Raw genomic sequence first — 23,845 nt, forward strand, 5'->3', positions numbered from 1 at the left:
TGGGGGGGGGGGGAGGAAGAGGAGCGAAAGGGATACCTCATATGGCTGCTTAGGAGAGCCTCATGTGGACAGAGAAGGAGCCAGGGGCTATTATTAGACCTGGCTGAGTTCCTAGCTATGAGAGGGAGCAGTGTTAATGTCATATGGAAAGTACTTTAGGACTAAGTGGAAAGCTTTGGATGGCACTGGCATCTTCCCACTAACCGTCTTCCTTTCACTAACTGGTTTGTCATCAGCCACATATCACCATTAAAAAACACTGGGATCAGTGCAGGACCAGACCGCTTCCACTTCTCACTGGCAGAAGCCAAGACCCATCCCAAATGAATCCATTCACCTTTCTCCACCCCCACATAAAAGGAAACATACTGGCTGGGGAATCAGTAGAAAAGGCTTCTACTCTTGCTCTGCTAGGGTAGGATTCTCTCCCAAACCCAAGGGTGTGGGATGCCACCGTGCCAAGCACATTTAGATTAGGATTTGACCTACATAGAGACGGATTAAGGGTAGCGTTCCACTCATAAGTCTAAGAGCCAAACTTTTTCTTCAGATATTTGTGCCATTCCAATTATCTTGGATATTCCCCAGTTTAGGAAAAACACTAGAAGGCACAGAGGGCACATTATAGTTCTGTGCCACCCACTCACAATCTCTGACACAGAGGGCTTGTCAGGGGCGTGGGCCAAAACCACCTCTCTGTTCCAGTTATTCTTGGCTTCTGGAATGGTACTGTAGGTAGCTCTAGCTTAGGCCCTGGATCAAATTGGTCTCCCTCTGCCCCTGAATTTGGGGAGCCAGAAAGGTGAGGGTCCACTATTTCTCCCTAAGAGGCACTACCTTCTGCTTGGATACAGCTCAGAATCAGGGACACTGGCTTTACAGCTTTGCAGTGTCTAAGAGGAGCTTCAGAAAGGTAGTCGTGTTAGTCTGTTTCAATAAAAACAACAAGGAGTCCAGTGGCATCTTAAAGACTAACAAATTTATTAGGGCATAAGCTTTTGTGAGATGCTTTAAGCCAGCGGTGTGAAACCCGTGGGTCTTCCTGGCTCGGCTCCCGATGGGGTGGATGGAATGGCAGGGAAGCAGACCAGTGCTTTAAATTAAAGGGGCCGCAACAAAATGTGCTTTTTTCTTCAACAAAATGTGCTTTTTTCCTCAACACAAATTTTCCCAGCCCTGGAAACCTTCATAAATTAAAAAAGGTTGAGCATCACTGCTTTAAGTGAAAGAAAGGCAAGGACACTGAGATGGGAGTATAACATCAGTGCTAATTAAATCAGGGTGGATGTTCTTTCTTCCCCCTTCATCCCCTCCATTTGTCTATCAGTTCTGCTCTTACCAGGTCACTTAAACCTAAGATAGCAGGGTAGGGATATTGGCCCTTTTTAAAAGGAAGCATTAATTTCTCAAACTAAGGGTTTTTGGGTGTTTCCTAAACAAAGTTTAACTTTGAGACTTAACTCTCAACTCTGAGCAGAAAAAAAAGGGAAGAGCATTTTAGGTTAGAGATTTAGCTATGAAGACATGAGGGTCTAATTCCCTTCTCATATTGGTGTAAATCAACAGTAAATCCCTTGGAGTCAAGAGGGCAGGTCACTGGAGCAACACAGATTCACACCAGCTGAGGAAATGAACCAACATAGTTGCACTAATGTAAAACAGTGTAAATTAGAGGAGAATCTGAAGGCCCTCAATCAGTCATTTAAATCTTAACATATTTCGAAGCAAGTACAGAAAAAATATAGCTTCTAGGACAGCAATGAGCAACCTAGGCTAGCGAGTGGGCAGTATGAGTGGCCCTCTTTCATCTCAGTGGGCCGCAAGATTGTCATATCTAAGATGATTTCCTGGGATAGGGTAATTTTGCTAACTGTGCTTGCATGCCTAGAATGTACAGGATGGGCAGACTAAACTGTAGCAGCGCTTTGACTGGAAGCCGGGTTGTGTGAAATCGGCATCCGCCTCACTTCACACGCCCTTGCTTTACATGTGTGTCACTTTAGTGACACTGGTAGGAAAAAACAACACGGGCAGAAACCAGTGGAATCTGGTAATCCTGCACACGGGCAACGGTGAACAAAATGTCTCTCAGGCCACACACAGAACCCTGATTCACCACATGTGGAATCCAGGCTGCCAGGGTTGCCCACCACTCCTCTAGAATGAAGGTCATACACTGGATTAATTTTATGCCTACGTTTTTATGTGAAAGAGATATTAAGCCAGGTCTCAGGATACTGAAAATCTTTTTTTACCTCTTTTTTATTTTTAAACACTGTTGATTAATTATAAAAGCTTGGAAAATTGAAACTGAAATATAGGCTCATAGACTCATAGACTTTAAGGTCAGAAGGGACCATTATGATCATCTAGTCTGACCCCCTGCACAGTGCAGGCCACAGAATCTCACCCACCCCTCCCAGAATAATCTTCTCACCTGTATCTCAGATATTGAAGCCTTCAAATACTTTGAAGACCCCAAGATGCAGAGAATCCTCTAGCTGTGATCTGTACCCCATGTTACAGAGGAAGGCGAAAAACCTCCAGGTTCTTCCTTATCAAGATTTTTTATTCTGCTACTTGCAGTTAGTGGTTTGTTATCACAGGCTTTTTCAAAAGCGCCAGGAAGGACAGTCAGGTGCACTTCACTGCTAATACTGATTATGTTGCTTTTTAAGATGTATGGCACAAAGTATGTAAATCTTTTGAAAAATGCGTATCTAAAAGATTACCATGGAGTTTCCTAGTTGAACTAAAAAAATATTAAGCTGGTAAAAGATTATTACTGTTCCTCTTTTCTGTTGACCAAATTGCATGGATAGATGGTTGTATGAATTACTAGATTGTTCTTATTAAAACTTCAGTTTTATTTTAGAAATCCAGTCTAACGCCGTATTTTTTTTTTTAGAAGCCAAGAAGGAATGTTAGATTGAGGATGAAATGCCACAGCTGTGCTAAAAGTGAACCATAGCCTCCAAATTACCTTGTTCCCCTATTAAACGGAACAATTTATAGTATCTTGGTGGTTAACACAGACTGCTTGTGTAATAAATTGTATTTATTTGGAATCATATTGCTGACATAATAATAATAATCATGTTTCACTTTTGGGTGCATTTATTGAGCTAATTTGTATAATGAGTCTGTTCCATAAAAACACTAACTGAGGCTTTTAAAACAAATTTATTTTTGTCATTAATGTAATTCTAAATATTTCTGTTGCAATTAATTGAAATTAATCAAGGAGCCTGACTCATCACTAAAATACTCTAGCTTTATGCCAGTGTAACTCCACTGAAATCAGTACTGATTTAACTCTGTAAAACTGGAGTAACACAATGGTGAATCAGGCCCAAGATGTGTCTGCTGAAATTAAAGCTCTTCTTCAGTGTGAAGAACCCTGCCTTCCTCTTTTCACGCAATTGAGTCATAATCCTTCCGTTATGATATCATCTGTTGTCAAGGTGACTATAAGGACAAAATGACTGACTAAGGAGTGGGTGAGGACTAATATTTTTGCTTCACTTCAGCAAACTAGTAATAACAGAAAAAGAAAAAAGTAATGACAATAGGACAAATAAGTGATTCTTTTAACATTTCTAAAATATAAAGGCCTTTACGGGGAACTACAGAAGTTAGTGTAGTATGACAAAGACTGATATATAATGGAAAGGCAGATGTACACATAAACATAATAAAGGAGTGGAAACATTGGTTGGGTTTGAGGTTTTGGAGTAGAGTTTTGCATGGCACTGTTCAGTCAGTACATACTAACTTTCATGTAACTGCCATGAATAGAGTATTTTCTTTCTGATTATTATTTTTCTGATTATTGCTGATTAGTGATTACCAAGCTGTATGGGCTAGAAAAACACACATTGAATTCCAGAGAGTATGTTTATCTGAGTAAAGAGAGGCAAGATTAAATGCAATATACAGTAGTTACAGTTCATCCATGAATAAAAACCTATTTTGAGTGTATCTTATTTGCTATATATGCAAGTCTTCCATACATATAGCTTTTAATTGTGTCATGGTTAGAGATTGGTAGATACACAAGCAACTGTGACTTTTAATTGGTTTTTGTAGAGTTTTATGGTCACTTTTTATGCCTGATTCAGAAAATACAGCATAGTTTAATTTCTTTTCCAATCCACAATGTCATGACCATCTGGTCACTTCTTTTACTGCCACCATTCAAACATTAAGACCTATGTGCTAGTTTAACCTTGTCTTTACTTATTATCAATCCTGTCATTGCACAGTGGTTTCATTCTCGCCTGTGCTAAGATGACAAATTCATAATTTCACACAGGTGTTTCATTAAACTGGTTCACAAAAGTCTAACCTAAAATTCTTCTGGCTTCCTTCCCTCCTCCTCTGTGAATGTCTCCTTAGCATGTCCACTTCCTCTCAGTAAAGCCACAGAAGACCCTACACAGGAGTTCTTTAAGGCTCCAGATTTGTGGGTTGGGGTGGACTACCTGTGGATTCTATGTTAGTGAACATGCATCTAGAAAGACTAAGTCCAGAGCGAGTCTAAATTGGTACAGCATATACACTGAAGGCACTGCTCAGACTCTCCCCACATGTGGCCATAGGGACTGAATACTTCCTCTCATCTACCAGAGCTCAGTCCTTTTCTTTAGGACATAGCTGGGGCATGCAACTGCTTCCCCTGAGGAGTCATCTACAGCACTGTGGCCCCAGTTCAGCATGGTGCCTACCTGTACGCAGGTACTAATCCCATTGACATCAATGGGCTGCTCCCATGCTTACACGTTACTGAACCGGAGCCTGTGTGCACAAACAGAGAAGTTGATTGTTGTACCAAATGCCAGCTGAACAGAGAAGGAATAAGTCAGGGCAATACAATTTTAATTTGAGAACAGCAGAGAGTAGCAGGAGGAATGTGTCTGGAAGAGTATTCGTATCTATGTGTATCGCCAAGAGCCTAGTAGTAAACTGGGACCCAATTACTCTAGATGCTTTAAAACACAGATTATTAGTATTAATTATTTGTACTGCTGTAGAGATGAGACTATGTTGGTGAACATGTATTTGAGAGAGAAAGATTATTTGAATGGAGAATTCTAGTGTAATCCTGTTATCGGTTCTCCATTTCAGTCAAAATGCAAACACTAATTTTGTTTCTAAGATACGTGTTGACCTATGCTGTAAACCAAGGGTAATTCTGAACCTGCCAGTATCTATCAGTCCACAGGGCCAAGACCCTGAGGTCCCTCTGAATTGAAATCTCTTTCTGGCTCCGTCAACTTGATTCCCAGGTTGCCTTGCAGATAATGCAGCATGCCAGCCACCCGCTGCTTTTTCATTTAAATAAATGAGAAAGTTGTGGCGAAATTAGCACCCCGGTGGTGGCAATAAGGACAGACGCAGCAGCTGCCCTGAAGTATGTAAATTGCGGTTTTGCACATTAGGGGTTGATGTTGTTTAATTTCTAGGTGTCTTTCTGGCTTTTACTTGAAAAGGAGCCTCTCACCCATTTGAGATGGCTTTTAAAAAACTAAAACAACCCATGTAACTGTCATGGATAGTAGTAGTTCCAGGATTTCCTTTCTGGTCATTGTGGATAATTAGTTTTTACTGAGTTATATGTGCAGGCTGCTGCTTATAGATAAAAGCGACATTGACCTCCACAAACATATAGCCTGAGTAAAGAAGGCAGGACTAGACCTGTATATAAAGACCAATTTTCCTCTTCCTTGTCCTTCAGCCCAATTCATGAAGGGATACCACAATCCAGCATCTCAGTATCAGGGTTCTTTCTCTGGAAATGACTTGGCACCGCACAGAGAAGAACTGGGAAGTCAGTGAACTCATCAGATGGCAGGAAGAGGCTGATTAGACTGGACAGAACATCTCTTTATATCAGCTGAGGTAGGGAAGGAAATACAAAGAAGTTTACAGTGTGAGGTGTGACATAGTGGGGATTTTGTCCACTCTTGTGGTCCACTGTGTTCACTCTGTTGTTACATTCACTGTTTGCTTTGTTGTGCTCTATGCGATTCCTATTGTCCTGGGTTGCTCTGCAGTGATTGTGTGCCTCAGTTTCCCTGGGCACTGCAGCACTATGTTCAGTCTCTCACATCCTGAGGACCAAGGGACAGCAAATAATACCTGGAAGCAGGACAAAGGAGGAGGCGTGGCGGGCTGGGTGTCCAGTTGCTGGGAGTGTGAGGGAGTTTTTCTTCTGGCTGGGGGAGAAGGGAGTCTAGCTGGCCTGGAGGGCCAGGGCAGGGGCCCAGAGCTCTGTGCCCCCCTTTTCCCCAAGATGTGCTGTATTGGTTCCTGTAACAAGCAGTCTGAGCTATGGTGAGTCCCTGTGAACCAAACCTGTTCTACTTGCTGGCTGAGAGCAGGGCTGGACCGAGCCATTCCGGTGCCCCGGGCAGACAGTTTAATTGAACCCCAGGTTGGGGAAGGACGCATGCGTGGCCCCGCCCCTGTGCTGGCACGTGGGGGAAGGCACACGGGGCAGGCCGTACCTGGCCGTGCAGGGCCCCGCAGCTGCGGGGGGAAGGGTGCTGCTGACCGGCACTGTGGGGATTAATGCGACCTCCGCCCCGGGCGGCCACTGCAAGGTGGCTGCTGGGAGCTGCTGCAGCCCGTGCCCCTTACAGCTGCAATCAGGCGCCCCCCATAGGTTGGCGCCCCGGTCAGCTGCCCAGCTAGCCCATGCCTTAATCCGGCCCTGGCTGAAAGTCATGTCTGGCTGCAAATGGGGGTGCAGGGTTGGGGACTCCCTGACACGCCGTGACAGGAGGTTAATGAGTTCTACAGAAATATATGTCTGGACTTCCTTTTTAGTGCATTTACTATATGAAATAATAGTACAGATTCAATTGTAATAGTCACATGGGGCCAAATTAAGAATCCCACACGCAGAACTGAATTGAAAGTGGAGAGAGGAGGTACATAGTCTGAAACCGTAGGAGCTAGAACCTTATAACTCTAAGGGTATGTCTAGACTACATGCCTTTTTCGACAGAGACTTTTTCGAAAGTATCTTTCGAAAAAGCCTCTGTCGAAAAAGAGCATCTAGATTGCATTACACGGATTGAAAAATTGATCCGCTTTTTTGGAAAAGAGCGTCCAGACCGCTGAACGCTCTTTCAAAAAAAGAAGGCACCTAGAAGTGCTTCTGGCAGGGCAGAGGGGCAACCTTTATTTCCAGATGCTGTTGCATGCTCTTTGCAGAGACGCGTGCTTAAAGGGATCCCCCTGGACAGTCGTTGCTCTGCTCCTGCTTCTGGCTTGCCTACCTCCTAGAGGGAAAGCAACTGCCTGCCTACCTCCTAGAGGGAAAACTGCTGCAGTCCTTGCTCTGGTTGCCCTGCTTCCTCAGACACCACAGCAGTTTGTTTTCAGGTTTGTTTTTGTGTGTTTCACTGTGTTTTTGGCCATGGAGCCCGAGCTGCCCCTGAGCAGGCGACAGCCTCACACTGTGATGCTGGAAGTTCTGCTGCAGCTTCATGAGACCATCATGATGTCTGTGGCAGAGCTGGATTCAGATCCCAGCTTCGAGCCCCTCACTCAGGCTACAGCCCCACTGACCTTGACACCGAACTTATTCTTGGAGAGGCGAGTTTGGAGGCTGGACACCAGTTCAGACTGGTGGGACCGGCTTGTTATGCCGCAGTGGAATGACGACCAGTGGCTCCGAAACTTCTAGATGCACAAGTCCACTTTCCAGGAGCTCTGTGCCTGGCTTGCCTCTGCCCTGCAACACCAGGACACCCACTTGCGGCCCACCATCCCCTTGGAGAAGCATGTCGCTATTGCTCTGTGGAAGCTGGCCACCCCCGACAGCTACCGCTACATGGGACATCAATTTGGCGTGGGGTGGTCTACTGTTGGGGACATCTTGATGGAGGTAAGTCACTCTCAGGGGACAGTCCATGGGGACGCGGGTGGGCGGATAAGGAGGACAGTCTGGATCAGGCACAGGGAATGGGGGATGGGGTGGGAGTCGTAGAAGCCTGCCTGGCCTCACACTGTGGTGGTGCAGGAGGTACGGGGGGGGGGGTTGCCTGAGGGGGGGCTCTTGGGGTCTGGGAGGGGAGGGGTGGGGGATCACCTCTCATCAGCTCATGCAACTCCTCTAATGTCCTGTTATGTGTGTTTGTATTTATCCCTTTCTGCAGGTGGTGACAGTCATTAACTCAGAGCTGCTTCACAGGACTGTCCACCTCGGAGACCTAGAGACCATCTTGGCTGGATTTGCAGGGCTGAGTTTTCCGAACTGCGGTGGAGCACTCAATGGAACTCACATCCCAATCCACGCACCACCCCATCGAGCAGCACAGTATATTAACAGAAAGGGCCACTTTTTGATGGTGCTACAGACCCTGGTCGACCATCAGGGACAATTCACAGACATTTGTGCCGGGTGGTCAGGCTGGGCACACGATGCCTGCATATTCTGGAACTCATACCTGTACCACAGGCTGCAGGCTGGGGCATTCTTCCTGCAGCAAAACTATGCAGTCAGGGATGTGCCAATGTCTATGTGCATCGTGGCTGACGTGGCATACACCCTTATGCCCTGAATCATGAAGCCATTCACGGGACACCTGGATGCAAGCAGGGAACTGTTTAACTCCCGCCTGAATCAGGCTCGCTTCCCGGTAGAGTGCTCCTTTGGCCATCCGAAGGGCAGATTTAGATGCCTGCTCACTTGGCTGGACATGGGGGAACACAACTTCCCTGATGTGGTTGCTGCATGCAGTGTGCTACACAACCTATTGGAGAGGAAAGGGGAGGCCTTCCTTCCAGTGTGGGGGACACAGGCTGATGTGGATGGGAGCAGCCCCGGACAGCTGCTATCCAGCAAGTGCACCAGCTGGGCTTGCGCATTCAGGAAGCCCTGAAGGAGCAATTCTCCTAAGGTGGCCAATGAGTTTCCCCAGGGCCTTCCAATTGTGGGATTGCCCCATGCCCCTGATGCCTTCCTCCCCCAAACCGCTCCCAGCCCCACATTCACACATTGTAAGCATTCACACTGAGAACAGAGACAGGTGTTGAAAAAATGTTTACAGTTTATTTCACTGTTGATGGTTTCAAAAACTATAAAACTCTTTTGTTCAGATAAATAAATTGTTTGATGACAATGTAAAGTGCTTCCCTTACTGACTCTCACAAGTGGGAAGGGAGATGTCAGCCTAGAAGGGAGGAAGGAGTCTCAGGGCTGAGGATACTGCCTTGATGAAGAGCCCTTGGCACTTCGGCTGCGGAGGCCTTCTCGGAGACGGCAGCGCATGCAGGCTGGGACAGTAGGGGGCTGGGCAGGAGGTGGGGCTGTACCCGGGGCTGGGATGGCAGGGGGCGAGAGGGGAGCAGGGGCTGAAGAGGGGGCAGGGGCTGAGGGGAGAACTGGGGGTGGGAGAGGCAGGCTGAGCAGGAGGAGCAGGACCAGGCACAGGACCAGGGAAGGCCATGGCCTCCCGGATAGCACTGCAAATATCAGTGCACTGCTGGACTAACTCAAGCGCCTGCGCCCTTCTGCCTCTGCCTGCATCCTTTGGTTAAATGTGTCCTGCATCCCTTGCAGGACAGAGATGTGCTGGCGCACCAGGTCCAAATACGTGCACCAGTACTGATGGGTTCCCTGCAGCTGTCTGGGTGGTGGGGCAGGTGTGGCGCTCCCCTCCTGGTCAGCTGGTCCGGCTGTGGAGGACAAGAGGGAAAAGTCATCAGTGATGCATGTTCACACTTTCCCTGAGAGGGCGTGTCCTCCTTCTCAGCAGTCAGTGCCTGTCCTAGGGTCAGAGGAGGCTCATGTGGGTCTCAGTAAGGCATGTGTGGCCTGCTCAGCAGCCACAGCCTCCCTGGAGCCCAGAAGGTGTGCAGGCCACCATCCTCCCCCCCCCCCTCACACCCATGGCCAAGCAGCACAGACAAGTGTCAGGCCACAGTTGGGGTTCCCACAGGTTGCTGAGAGGCCTGAAGCTGTGTAGCAATCCCAGCGTCCCCAACCCATGTCTGCACCTGGCATCCCTGACATCACTGTCTGCAGGAGCAGGTGGTTCCTCACAGCCATGCGGGTGCAGGGGTAGGATGGCCCTCCCTGAGGTCGGCCATGAGTACCACCTCCCCGGCTGTGGTCAGCATGACATGTCACAGCATCGCACCATCCACTCTGCTCCTGCCTCCCCTGCCCTGTGTGTGTTGGACCCTCACAACGCTCACCTGATGTTCCCTCCCTGGTGTCCAAAGTTGTCTGGGAGGCCTCCTGCGTCTGGGTGTCCGGCTCCTGGGTCAGGGTCTCTATGCTCCTGGTGGTGTCCTCCTCCTTCTCCTCTTGGAGCTGCTGGTCCTCTGGGGTCTCACACTGAAGTTGTGGCCGCTGCTGCACAGGGGTCTCCAACCCAGACCCCACAACCCTCTTGGGGGGCAGGGGTTCCCCTGCCCCCAGGATCCAGTCCAGGTCCTCATAATAGGCGGGAGGTGCGCTCACGGGCCCTAACATACCCCTGCCACAGCTCCTTCACCTTGGCTCTCACCTGGTCTTATGTGCTTGGGTGGTGGGTTTTTTTAGCAAGGCCATCAACCATTCTGGCATAAATGTCCACGGACTAGAGCTCCAAGAGGAGCTTTTATCTCAGGCCCAGACCAGGAGGGTGCCGTTTGGTGCCCCTGGCTTGCTGCAGGGATGTGTCCCTGGAGGGGCCAGGGAGGTCTTGGGGGGCTTGTCCCTGGGACATTGCTCTGAGTGGCCCTACCAGGAAGAGCTGAGCAGTGAGGGTCCTGGCTGGAGCTGGCTTGCTGCCACAGTGCTACTCCTGGGTGCCTGTGTCTTTTAAAGATGGCTACAGGCAGGAACAATAGAGTTGAAAGCTCTGGCAGGAGTGTCCACCAGGGCTTCTTCCTGGAGGCCTTTATTGTCAACATAAATTCTTCCCCTCGTCCACACTTACCTTTTTTTGACAGAACTCTGTCGAAAATAGCGTCCTTGCAGGAGGAATAATGGTAGTTCGAATTAGGAGCTTTAATTCGAACTACCTAGTCCATGCCGCGTGTAGCCGCGGGCAGGTAGTTCGAACTACGGGCATTTAAAAATGGCACCAGCCCAGGAACATGCAAATGAAGCCCGGGATATTTAAATCTCGGGCTTCATTTGCAGGTTCGAATGCCTCCATTAGCCAGCATAGTTCGAACTAGGGTGGCAGTGTAGACATACCCTGTGTAATTTTGTTGACTCCAATGGAGATATATTGGGCAAGAATTAGCCCTGGGTACTGATCCAGGCTTTGCCTCAGCTTTCTCCATGGCCTTGAGCACATCTGTGGGCCTCTGTTCCTCATATGTAAAATGGGGATAGTTATACTCCCCTACCGCACAGGGATTAATTAGTGCTCAATGTGCTGTGAGATCCATATCTGAAAGACACTAAAAAGGGTTTCCTGAATCCTGACATTCTGTGACTAGCGCGCTGCCGCAAGATCCACATCCTGTTGCAGATCTGAGCAACAGACTCTAAGCTTTCATTTTAAACAATGCATTTCAAAATGTTGTAGTCTTGAAGGAAAACAACCAAACGTAAACCAAATTGTGGTCTCATTTTCCTGCATATGCAAACAGACTGACTTGAAACAATAGCTTATGATGTGCTTAATGATGACGTAATTGTCAACATTGTTAACTCTTTCACTGCTGATCATTCTGGCAGCAATTATCTAGCTACTTTTGCTTAACTGTAGTGGTTGATACTAAATGAGGGTGCTGGGACAATGTTTGTGTCAAGAGTTGCTGTTGTGGGGAATTAGGAGGGCACATTCCATCCCCAACATTTCAAGTCCCTTCCACTCTTGCCCATAAAGAGAAAGAGAAGAAATGCAGCTACTCTCCATTGTGAAAGTCTCTGGCTTTCTTCCAACATACCGCAGTGTATTGTCCATACAAAAAAGTACAACAAACTGAAATTCTTAGGCAACGTAAAATACATTTAAATTATCATAAAAATGAACAGCGCAAGGGATACTACAATGAATTCATTATTCATGCTCATATTTAAAACCAGTAAAAACTGACTTTACCTGAAGGTACCACAGAATTTCCCATTTTCTGCAGAATTTAGGCCCAGAGAACCTCAGAAACCAGTGGACCTTGCTCCAGAAATTGGGTCCAGCTTGCCTCAGAGTACAATAACACAGGCCCTGTTTTAAAATGTATTATCATATTCTTTATTCAAGTGAGGCATAACCAATAAAAGCTAATAATTTACTGATTTCAAAACTATAAAAATTCTGGTTTTATGCATATACTCGTACTAATAAAAACCACCGCAACACATATATATGTCACACAGAATAGTTTCTAAGTGAAAACCTTTGAATATGTGTTGCTACTGCATCCAGAACTGTAATAAGAACTTCATTTAGTCATCATGCAACTGCTGCCTTCAAGAAGCAAAAGTGAAGGGCCTTCTTGTAGTATATGAGGGTATGTCTACACTACCCCGCTAGTTTGAACTAGCGGGGGTAATATAGTCATCCGCAATTGCAAACGAAGCCCGGGAAATTCAAATCCCGGGCTTCATTTGCAATTGCGGATGACTACATTACCCCCGCTAGTTCGAACTAGCGGGGTAGTGTAGACATACCCTGAGTGAAGTTCCAGTACTGGTATTCCAGCAGAAGTTGGTTTTAAAAAAAGGTTCTCTTTGAAAAATATGGGATGACCTTCAGGCATGTCAAGATTTGGCATATGGTCACAGACTGGTCAGCTCAAACTCTTGGATAGGAAAAAAAAAATGGTTTCCATATGCAATTAAACAAACCAAACCAGGAAGATAGTGTTAAAACTTGGGAGTACTCTCTGCAGAAGTATGCCCTCACATTATACTGAGACATGCCAGCATCCTCAAACAAAAGTCTGAATTCCTGCAAACACTTACTGCTGGAGTTCTGAGTGCAGCGCGGGAAGGTGTGGGATGGATGACTCTGGCAATCGTTGCATTGGTTACATTTGAGCTACATCTCAAACACGAGCCCCACAACCAAAAAACTTAGGTTCTCATATAATCACGACTCCAGGATCTGGGGCCTTGGCATGAGTTTATAGTGCCAATAGCTTAACCTGTCCTGGAAAATATATGTGCTACTATAGACCTTTCTCACACTTTGCAGCCCAGCAAGGACTGAGCTCTGAGTGCTGCAAGCTCATAGGCTCAGATCCCAGCTGCTGCCACCCTTCTGCTGCCCTGCTCAATCCCCACAATCCTGCCAGCATAGAAAGGAGGAGTTTTATTCAGCTGCCATGTAATCCTGCTAGTGGCTGGATACTGTCTATACAAGAATCCTAAACATACAACCCATAGGAAAGAACCCTTCTTCCCTTAACCTTCCATAAAAATATTACTGCACCTCTAGAGTAGATTCACCAAATCAACAAATGAAATTGATTTTCACTGCCAGAGAATGGAGGGTTTCCTGATCCAGAATCGATAAGTACCTGTTACACAATTTAGGTCCATTGTGCCTTAGAGTGTCGATATAGATCCCCATGGATATGTGTCACCACTCGAACAATTACAGATACTCCGAGGCCAAACCACTTTCAAAACCACCTGTGCCTTTTCAAGAAGAGTAATCAGAGATTACATCCAAGATCAGATGCACGGTAGTCATTGCTGGCATTCTCTGAGCTCACACATACTGTAACAGTAGATGTGGTTACTGCCAAAGAATTAACAGAATCAGCTCATTAAAGGAGGCAGCTGAGGCCTATAGAGGTTAAACATCTCTCTAGGCCTCAGTTTATTGAAAATCCATCTAGAAGGCAAGGTAAGGTTTCTGGCAACACAATTCTACATTGTTCTACACCAGTCACTCCAGTTCTGGGAATGTACTGCACTCTTGAGAGGTGCTCTAGCTTCTGTTGACTTCAACATTCTTTGGTTTAAATTCCCTTTCTCAAAGGAGATCTCCAGATTAATTATCACTTGTATTAAGGCAGTGTTGAAAGAATGTCAATGAATGCATTTCCCAGCATGACAGACTGTACAACAAATTGTAATGAATCCAAGATATTTTGGCACTCTATAGGTGAGAATGAATAATTTTGGGGTGATACTGCACATGCTCACAGCTGAGTGCAGCACTTCCTACCGAAAGTAGTTTCACTGAACTCCATGAGATTAGGCAGGGCACAGCACCTACCACAATATAAAATTATTAAATAACTAGCAGATTTACCCAGCGCTGCTCAGGTGTGTAACTCAAGAAATGGTTGGTTGGGTTTTGTTGGGAAATAAAAAGAGTGGCATGGGGTGGAGGGAGGAGGGCACGGCCTGGGCCTGTGAGGAGCTGCGGGGCGGGGGAAGGGAACCCTCAGGCCCCGAGAGGAGAGGCACGGTGGTGGGGGAAGGGGAGGAAATCCTCAGGTCCAAGTGAATTGGCCCAGGAAGGGTGGAGAGGGAAAGGGAAGGAAACTCCCATGCTCTGGGTGAAGTTGCAGGGGAGGAGGGGGAAATCACTAGGCCCCGTAGGAGCCTCTCAGCAAGGGTGGGGAACCTCCACATGCTTGTATGGAGCGGCAGGGAAGGGGAGTATGCAGGACCCCTGTAGGTGGGAAGGTGGGCATCCCCAGGCCCTGTAGCAGGGTGGAAGGGTAATGCCGAGGCCCTGTAGCTGTGGGAAGGGAGGAGAATCTTGCCTGGAGATGGTGACATGGTTGGCAACATGCAAAGCCCTGTCACCATCCGGTCAGCCTTGTGCTGGTGTGGCTGTCCCAGTGCTTACTCTACAGTATCCTGTCCCCACATGCTGCCCCCCAGTAATGAGTGTGAGGATCACATCCCTCCTCTCTCTGCCCTTCCCTTTCCATGTTGAAGGAAAAAGCCCTATACCCACCACTTCCCATGTTCAAGGTATAACCAAACCATGACCCTGCTTTAAGTTTGGGTAAGAGGAAGCTGCCTACCAAATTTGGTGACTGCAGCTGTTACCATTTAGAAGGAGTTCTCACAAAAACAGACAGACATTTCATTTCTAAAATATCTATATAATGTCTTAGTAGAAAACAAATCATCTGGTAAGAAATGTTGCTAGATCAGGCCCTAATACAGTATCCCACACCATCAAAACACGATAGCTAAATGTTCCCTGGTTGTTCTGTACCATGATGCTTATTTTTCCTTTCATACCAGTTTCACACTGGTGTTACTCCATTATCTTCAGTAGAATCACTCCTGATTTACTCTGGTGTAAACAGAAGCAGACTCAGATCCACACTTAAATCACTAATGCAGCTGTTTTGCTGAGCCAGCTTCCTGGCTAGGAATGTATCCAGTCAGCTGTGGATAACAAAACCCAGTATTAGAGATTTTAAAGATTTTATACATGTATTTTTTAATGTTGCATAGTTATTTCTACAAAATCTGATATGCTGATGTTAGGAAGCAATCAAAGAAAATTCACATCTTATACCACCAAATATTGGGTTGAGTAAGTGAATTAAGCAAAAATAAATAAATAAATAAAGAATGCAAGAAATCCTAGAGCTATGTCTGATCATATTCCCACTGCTGGAATTTACACACATTTTATAGGTAAGACTTAAATCATGACAAGTTATCCAACTATACTGGATATTAGTGACCCATAAATATGTGATAAGGACCAAGGCCATAAACAAGATATCTTTTTTAGATACACAAGAATGACTGATAATTGTACTTAAAATTCTTTGGCTAGATATAAGAAGAGCTAAATTTAATGCCAGCATAAGTAACTGCAACATCCATCCACACCAAGGGAATTTCATCCAGTTAGACCAAGAATTAATGTGGAGGACAGTGACAAAAATTATTATTATTACAGCATGTATATATGTCTTTCACACTGAAGGATCTCAAAGCACATGAGTAGCTAAATGGACTAGATCATTTACATATTTATGCACAAATGGAACTACTCACAGGAGTAGAGTTCCTCCTGGTTGTCTGATTTGGCCCTGTTTATAGGAGTTATTTCACTATTACTGCTGAAATGCATCGACTCCTGGGCTGGAAGGTAGCAGCTGTTTAACAGCATGCAGTTAGAAACCCTGAAAAATCAGCACAGATAATGCAACTATCAGGAGAATTAGAGCATGGATGAGCAAAAGGATCTCCATGGGCCGGATCTGGCCAACCAAGTGGGTTGATTCGACCCGGGGAGGCCCTGCCGCTCCCCCGCCCATGGCCAATTAGGCCCTGGGGGAGAGAGGAAGCACACAAAGTTTCCTCCACCCTGACCCTGCCCTGCAAGGAGCACATTGTGCTTAGAAGCGCCATGTGCTCCTGGCAGGGTAGGAGGAGACTTCACATGCGCCCCCACCCCTAAGCCCTGATTGGCCTGGGGACAGAAGGGGGAGTGTGCGAAGACTCCTCCCACTGCCAGGGGCATGGGCACCTAGGAGGAACCTGGGGGGGGGGGGCCGCAAAGGTGCTCCCCCACCCCCAGACCAATCACGGTCTGTGGGTTGGGAAGCAGGGAAGTATCCTAGTCCCGCACCTTCTGCTTGAGGCCCCGCCCATTCTGGTGCAGCCCGGGGCCACTTCAAAAATTTCTGAAGTGGCCCCCGGCAAAAAATGATTGTGTACCCCTGAATTAGAGACTGCTGTGGCAGGGTGCATTCTTCAGAGCACCCCCGTATAGCGTGGATTATCCCTGAAGGAACCTCATCCTCAGTCCCTCCTACTACAGTGGTTTGCAACCTTTCCAAACTATGGTACCCTTTCAGGAGTCTGAGTGGTCCTGTGTACCCCACATTTCACCACACTTAAATTCTTTTCAAATTATTTTTCAAAGTACTTTGAGATCTGCTGATTATGGCTATATAAGTATTTTAATAAGGCCATATACAGCAGTACTAACATCTACTTCACATGCATCACAGAAACACAAGGGATAGAAGTGCAGACCTCTATTGTGATGATTTTCAGTTACTCATAAAATAAATTATATCTCAGTAATTATGATCCTAAAAAAAGCTGTATCAGTGTTTATGGGCATATAAAAGGGAGTTCCTCAGAATCAGACTTTCAACACTTAAAAATTACAAACAGCTTGGATGCTTAACATGGGTGCCACTTTGAAAACGGCTATGAAAGCACCAGGGCTGGGTGCATTTGAGAAGCAATATCATCATTTGGAAGAAAGAAAGAAAGAAAGAAAGAAAGAAAGAAAGAAAGAAAGAAAGAAAGAAAGAAAGAAAGAAAGAAAGAAAGAAAGAAAACTTTAACATTTGGATTGCTAAGGCAGAAAGAAACACTGCAGACACATTTTTGCCCTTATGGGGATTCATCAAGGTTGTGCTGTGCAGCTGCTGTCTTAATAAAAGAAAGTATTGGCCCCTGACTAGAAGAAACTGAAACATAATTATGTTATGATGAGCTGAGAAACATGCAAAGAAAAATTGGAATGCAAAACATGATGGATGATGCTTTGCCAATTGGCAAGGTGGCAGGAAAAACCAAGCTACACAATAATACCTCTTCTTCAGTCAGTGCTTCCAGTTTGGCTACCAGATGAAAGCACCACTCCATCCGCCACAGAATTACCATGTCTTTTTTGGTATATTATTTGGTCCTGACACAATTATGCCAGCTTTGTAAAGTGGATTATGTAGCCATTATCAGTAAAATGAGAAAAGAATAGATAGGGACTTTTGAAATATAAGGCTTTACGGATACAAGAGAATTTAGCATGTTATTATATGATTATTTTTATGCATTTTAAAGTTCAAAGATTAGAACCTTTTCTTTGAAGGCGTCTTTTGATAACATACTATGCAGTGAAAAACTCCTGTTTCTACTATTATGATTGAAATCTAACCCGTGCACTAATATGGCTGTATGAAACTACACCATAGTAACATAGGAAATGCCATCTCAGAACAGATTTGTTAAGCTGCCTAGCCTGATAATGGCGGGGACAGGATTTCCCTCCAAGTGCTTCAGTAGTAACATGGCAATTCACTCTCACAATGTGAGTGAATCATGCAGGACAAACAGGCTAATTATATAACAAGAAGCTTCTGTTTAGAAACAAATATTGGTAACAAAGACAAACAGGGAAATACTGAAAAAGAACATGACAAAGGAAGGTTATTAAAATATAGTCTTCAAAATACCCATATGTGCCCTGGATAAAGAGAAGTTATTACTCTAGTGCCCATGTATTGCAGTATTTACCGCCTGTAATCTCTGAGCATAACAGTCATAATACTTAGGGCTTGTCTACATAGGAAATTGACTGGCATAGATCTGGCAGAATAAGTATTCCACAATAGCTAATCTGGACTATGTCCCTGTCTGGACACTATTCCAGAATAAAAGTGACTATTCCAAGATAATTACTCCTCCCACAAATCATTTTTATTTTGGTACAGAGTGTCTACATAGGGCACTGATTCTGGAATAATTCAATTATATGGCCAGGTCTACACTAAAGGGGAAGGTCAACTTAAGATACGCAACTCCAGCTACATTAATTACGTAGCTGGAGTTGATGTATTTTAAGTTGAGTTTCTGTGCCGTCCACACAGTGGAAGGGCTATGGGAGCGCACGTTGCCATCGGCTTTCCTTACTCCTTGTGAGGAGTAGGACTGTGTGGCACCAACAGGAGCACCCCCTCAATTAGAATTAGCAGTCTACACTAGACCGGCTAAATCAAACCACAGATGATCAACTGCAGCAGCGTTGATCTTCCACGTAGTATAGACATGGTCTATGGGAATAGTTATTCTGGATTAGCTGGTCAATTTCTGTCAGGTAAACAACACTTTAGGGTGAAGTTTCGGCATCTATCTTTGAATTGTCTCTTTGAAAGGTGTTTGCTTCTTGTTTTCTGTAAGCACAATGCCTCTGATTCTCAGTAGGAATATTCTTCTGTGGGTTTTAACATTTATTGCTTATTTCATTAAAACTGCCAGCTCTCAAATTAGAACAATATGTAGGAGGGGTCACCTTTTAAACATTAATGAAATAGATTGAAACTTATATTCAAGCAGTGTATTTTTAAACAGAAGATATTTTTTTAAATTATGTATTTAGGGAGACGGAGGGCCAGATCCTGATCACCTTATTCCGTCCTGTTTGAAGTAGAGGCTATGTCTACATTATAAATGCAATAGCAACAGCACTGCAGCTATGTTGCAGTAATGCTTTTAGTGTAGCCATAGCCCTGGTCTACACTAGGGCTATGTCTAGACTGCAAGCCTCTTTCGAAAGAGGCTTTTTCGAAAGATACTTTCGAAAAAGCCTCTTTCGAAAAAGAGCATCTAGACTGCAAGCGGAACTTTCGAAAAAGCAAGCCGCTTTTTTGAAAGAGAGCACCCAGGCAGTCTGGATGCTCTCTTTCGAAAAACCCCTGTTTGCATTCAAGAACGCCTTTTTTCGAAAGAGCACTTTCGAAAAAAGGCGTTCTTCCTTGTGAAATTAGGTTTACTGCTGTCGAAAGAAAAGCCATGTTCTTTCGATTTAATTTCGAAAGAACGCGGCTGTAGTCTAGACGCAGGTGAAGTTTTTTCGAAAAAAGGCCACTTTTTTCGAAAAAACCCCTGAGTCTGGACACAGCCTAGGGGATAAGTTCAAATTAAGATACACAACTTCACCTATGTTAATTGCGTAGTTTAAGTCGAAGTATCCTAACTCGAATTTTAGCACTATCCATACTGTGGGAAGTTGAAGGGAGCACACTCTCCCTTCAACTTCTCTTACTCCTTACTGTCTTCACTAGACCCACTAATACAAACCCCGGAAGATCAACTGCGGCTTCTTCGATCTTATCTGTAGCATAGACATGGTCTGACAGAAGCCGTTTTTCCATTGATATAGTTAAACCAACTCTCTAAAAGGCAGCATTTAGATTGACAGGAGAATTCTTCCATCAGCCAACTATGTCTACAACAACCTACAGCACTGAGGCTACAAACTTTTTCACAGAGCTGAGCAACATAGCTAGGTTGATCTAATTTTTATTCATAGACCAGTGGTCTCCAACCTTTTTAATCACAAGATCACTTTTTCAATTAAAGCGCAATGTAAGATCTACCCCAAACCCAAATACCCTTGTCCTTTCCCTTCCTTCCCGTCCCTTCTCTGAGTCCCCGCCCCTGCTCCACCCCTTCTTTGAGGCCTCAACCTGCTCACTCTATCCCCTTTCCTCCCTGAACCTCATTCACTTTCACCAGGCTGGGGTAGGGGTGGGGGTGCAGGCTCTGGTCTTGGGCCAAGGGACTGTAGTGTGGGAGGGGCTTCTGTTATTTGCCTTAGGGGACTGGAGTCTGGGAGGGCTTTCAGGGTGCAAGCTTTGGAAAGGAGTTTCAGTGCAGGGGGATTCACGTCTGGGGCAGGAGGGTGAGTGTAGGAGGAGGTTCAGGGCTGGGACAGGAATTCAGGAAACAGGCCCTGGCTGGCACCATTTAACTGAGATGGATTCTGGGTGGTGGAACAGTGGGGGAAAGGCAGGCTTCCTCCTGCCGTGGTTCTGCACCACTCCTGAAAACAGGTGGCATGTACAGCAGTGGCTCCACGGCGCCATGCGCTGCCCCTCATTGAAAGGCACTGAGCCCACAACTTCTACTGGCCACGATTTCCTGTTATTGATCAATGGGAGCTGTAAGAGTGGTGTCAGCAGGGGAGGTCAGCATGTGGTGACCCCCCTCCTCTGCCTTTCTCAGCGGCTGCAGGGACAAACTAGCCACTTCCAGTAGAGAAAATTATCACATGGATAATTACTCCAGCCACAACAGGTTACATTTTAGAACTCAAAGAATTAAATTTAAGCATTAGATAGAAATGAAAATTATAAAATGCACAGACCAGTCAAACCTGCAAAATAACACACTTTGCAAGCAGTTAAATAAGTTAACAACAACCCCCCCTCGTATGTGTTCGGTGTGGATATGAGAATGAAGGACAGTGTGTGTGATAGAGAGAATCACACACACACACACACACACACACACACACACACACACTCAAATATCAGAGGGGTAGCCGTGTTAGTCTGAATCTGCAAAAGCGACGAGGAGTCCTGTGGCACCTTATAGACTAACTGAAGTGTAGGAGCATAAGCTTTCGTGGGCAAAGACCCACCTTGTCAGATGCATGACGAAGTGGGTCTTTGCCCACGAAAGCTTATGCTCCAACACTTCAGTTAGTCTATAAGGTGCCACAGGACTCCTCGCCACACACACAGAGTGTGTCAGAGAGACAGAGATTTGCATTACCAAGCTCCCTCCATCCCCTTCTCTCTGTGTAGAGATGGGGTACAGGAGTGGAGGCAGGGAGGACACCTTGACATCAGTGCCCCTCTCCCCCTCTTTTCCCTCCCACACCCTGCACAGCAAGTAGGAGGCTCCTGAGGGGGCAGCTCCAAGGCAGAGAGCAGGAGCAGCATGACAGTGGATAGAGGGACAATTGAAATGCCTCAACTTGAGAGCTTCCCGGCCAAACCAGCCAAAATCCCTTATCAGAGGCTCCAAGATCTACCGATAGAACCCAGAGTACTGGTTGGTGCCCACTGACATAGACCAAGCCACAATTTTGTTGCTGGCTTCAATGAGGATCGGACTTTTGGCAAAAAGAATCTCTTGTATACAGCAAATAAGTAGGGACTCTTATGAATATTAATAATTTTCTTTCCTGTAATGAGATGACTTGACACTCATAATCCATGGTCTGAAAATATTTATTATTAATTATTATTATTGATATTGAGAAACAGAGACAAAGTGACTTTCCTAAACTTGGACAGCAAGTCAATAGAAGAGCCTGGGAATAGGTTTTCAGATTCCCAAGTCTTTGCTCCTTTAAAAGTAAAACTAACTTTGAATTGGTACATGGGTCCAAAGGATAGCTAGTCAGTCTGAAATTTTGAGGCCATCTTTAAGCATGAACATGATCAACAGGGAGATTATAATTTATTATTTTTTCCTGAACTCGGTTTGCATGACACCAAGTCTATGTTTTTAATGAATGTGGCAAGAAGTTAAAATACATATTTTAGAGTCAAAGAAAACATGGATTTCTTATCCTTTAATACCAATAGGCAAGCTTAAATAGAAAGCACAAAAGAAGAAGAATTTCATGACTAAACTCTGAATAGGGAGGAATAAAGAATTGGCCTAACAGAGTAGCAAAACTAAAACAATTATTACAAATGGATTGCAATTACCACTTCATCATCTTTTCTCTTGTATTTTAATTTTTCTTTTTTTCTCTGTGCCCCATCTCTTGTTCTCCATGTGCTCTCTTGACTTACACCTGTTGCTCTTCCACCTGCTCTCTGTGTTCTGTAACCTATGTAAAGATATCTCATCTTTATAGTTAATGCTTTCATATCCAGATATTTGTTATGTTCTAATTCTGCTTCCTGAGATCCAATTTTCATCAATCATCATCAGTGAAGCTGGCTGTTTTATGATCCTATTCAGCAGAATTGCAAATGGTTTAACAAAATCTCCAATTAAATCCAGTTTTCAAATCAAACTACTCTTTTGCAACTAATGAGGCTGTTACAGTCAACTAGAACAGAAGGATCTTATAAAATCGCTTTACCTGTTCATGCTACCAGGAAATAATCCATTAAAAAGTCATTCTGTGACTGCAGTCTAATGACAAAGATAACCTTATGTCCATCTCTGTTCCAGCTTTACTCTCTGCCTACCATGCATCCCTTCCTCAATCCACCCTTCTCTCCTTCCTTCTAATGTCTTTCAGACCTTCTATCTCTTCCCCTCCATTTTGTCTTTCCAGTGCTAGTTCTTTTTCTGTTATTTGACCTATTTTAGGGCAAATCTCTCTGGCCAAATTTTTGGTACATCTCTATGTACTTACACCATGATGGCAAGCAGGCTTTGGCCCTTCCTACACTGAACAACTTTTCAGGAGGCATGTAAACGTTCTGGTCGGGGGCGTGCTTGTCCCTCCTCCCTCTCGCCCTTAATCCCGTGCTCCCTTCACCCTGTAGGTTGCCTCCCGGCTTCCTGTTCAGTTATTCTTGCAGCCGACCGGCCTCTCTCGCCTTGGAGGTCGGTTCGCCTCCCACAATGGGGAGAGGGGGGTCTGGGCCCACCCCCTCTCACAGACCCCAGCCCAGGGCCCTAAGGACTCGGACGTTACTGTCGTCCGGTCCGGCTGGCGGGGCGTCTGCCTTAACGCGCCAGCCCGCAGGCTCTCTTTGCCTGCCCTGGGCTGCTTCCTCTCCCCAACTGGGTTTGGCCCGCCGAGTCGGAGCTTACCTTCTCGGCTTCGGGCCCATTCGTTGTCCTGTCACGGGGGAGGATGCTCTCCGCGCTCCTTCCTCCCTCCCTCTCCTCCAGCCGGCGTTTAAATCCCTGCGCCACGGCTTGTTGGCGGGGCCCCACCCAGGCCGGCGTGGAGTCGCTTCCGGCCCGGCGCCGTGGCCACGGGGTGATGTCACACGCACCGTGATGTCACCGGGATTTCCCGGCTTGCCTGGATGTCTTGCGGCCGCAGCCGCCCAGGAGCACCTCGCGCACCGCTGCGTGGCTTGAGTCGGGGCTGCTCGGGCGGCTGGCCGTGACCTGCCCAGCTCGGCGGCTTGCGGCCCTGTCCCAAGGGCCGCCAGGCACACGGCCCCTGGGTGCTCCGAAATGCGGGGCTCTTCTGCCCCGTCACAAGGCACCTTATAAATACCAGCTGATGTCAAGTTAATATGAAGACGTCAATAAGCCTAGTTCTATTTTTATTAGGAATTTTATTTTATTCACAATATATTTCCAAATTATGCATCGCTCCCTAGATTAGAGAAAGCAAATGATGTTACCATCTGGCAATCACTACACACTCACATCTTCCTTGTCTAC

General features: G+C 45.8%; 1 protein-coding gene across 1 annotated transcript in view; it reads left to right on the forward strand.

Moving 5' to 3' along the window:
- Window positions 1-3,506: 3,506 nt before the first annotated feature.
- Window positions 3,507-23,845, forward strand: part of MGLL (monoglyceride lipase) — a 124,880-nt gene continuing 104,541 nt past the window's right edge. Inside the window, exons 1-2 of the mRNA XM_014572069.4 lie at window positions 3,507-3,559; window positions 5,738-5,901. The gene's annotated coding sequence lies outside the window, so the exon portion shown is untranslated. The remainder of the gene's footprint in view (window positions 3,560-5,737; window positions 5,902-23,845) is intronic.

The sequence above is a fragment of the Pelodiscus sinensis genome, chromosome 11, assembly GCF_052426305.1.
Source record: "Pelodiscus sinensis isolate ZL-2025 chromosome 11, ASM5242630v1, whole genome shotgun sequence".
NCBI lineage: Eukaryota > Metazoa > Chordata > Testudines > Trionychidae > Pelodiscus > Pelodiscus sinensis.